The sequence below is a fragment of the Halyomorpha halys genome, unplaced genomic scaffold, assembly GCF_000696795.3.
Source record: "Halyomorpha halys isolate HHAL.00 unplaced genomic scaffold, Hhal_1.1 Scaffold370.1, whole genome shotgun sequence".
Lineage (NCBI taxonomy): Eukaryota > Metazoa > Arthropoda > Insecta > Hemiptera > Pentatomidae > Halyomorpha > Halyomorpha halys.
This window is the reverse complement of record NW_027107863.1, coordinates 497052-498487: the sequence shown is the minus strand read 5'-3', so window position 1 is coordinate 498487 and position 1436 is coordinate 497052.

Below are 1436 nucleotides of genomic sequence, written 5' to 3'. Positions count from 1 at the left end.
TTTAGCAGGACAAAAGAATTGATTAGAAAATATGACAATAATAATATGTGGTGAACATATCTAATAATTGGGTAAGGAAAGAATAGAGAAAGAGAAGTGGATAAGAGATAGATAAGAAAAAGAGAATAATTTCCTCAGCCACCTAAAGTGGGTGTATATCAATAAATTTATTGAGGTAGTTGCAGGCCTACCTTCTACGCCCTAACCCCTGATGAAGACCTGAAATAAATAAATAATTGAAATTAAATTTAATAATAAATTGCATCTACAAATTGAACAATATAAAAATAGAAAAATCAGACAATGAAAAATAGTGAGTGGCTAATATCTGAATTACAGTGTGAGTATTAACTTATATACCAATACTTTAAAATATATATGTGCATATATATTTTATTATTATTATTTTTTTTTTCAGTTTTTTATACTCTACTTGCATATCTTATATTATACATATCTACTTACCTACATGATATTATATTATATCTGTCACTGTTTTCAATCTACTACCATCTAATTTCACGATTATCAATCAATTTAATTTTTTTTTACTATTCAATTATCAGTTATCAATTTTTTATCATTTATGATTCAATTCAATATTATGTATAATTACAAATTTGTTTCTATACTATTCCTTTTCAATTTAATGTTTCCCTAAATGTTGTTGTTATCTCTTTTGTTCTATAGCCCTGATGAAGGCCTGAAACTCAGGTCGAAACGTCGGCATAAATAAATATTTTTTATGTTTATTTATGTTTTTTCTTTGCTAACCACATCCCCCGACCATCTTCTTCTTCTTCAAAAAAAAATTATTATCTTTATTTGTTACGATTGAGGGTTTAATGTGGTTCTGAAAATTTTTTCAATAATTTTGATTGGTAACTAATAATTTTAAGATGTACCCCACTACAAAAGGATGCAACAATTATGAATTTGCTCTCAATGTTCCTATTTCAAACTATTATTAATATTTTATTACTTATTGTTTCAATGTTTTAGAGTATCCTTATTTAGTTTTTATTAGAAAACCTTAGTAGAGGTTATCACTGTCATGTGTTAATCACAGTATGCCACAAACACACCTATGAGGGAGGTCCCTGTGCCACGTGTTCTTGTTAGCACAAGGTACCTGTGACACCCACGCAGGTAGGAAGAGGCGCGTGCCAGTCCCAGTGTCATCGGACACCCTCTGTCATGACATCCATAATGAGGGGGTGTTATATCTTCAGTGATTTCATGTCGTTATTAATATCCATTATGAAGAGGAGTACGAAGAAATAGCTTCAAACAGGGACAATGGAAGGAGGACTATATTATATTTTCTCCTCTGTGACTTACTATTATATTATACAGATGAGGCATATATTTAAAATAATTATTGGATAAATTAATATTGTTTTTTTGTAATTAAAAAAATGTTTAGAAGATAATAC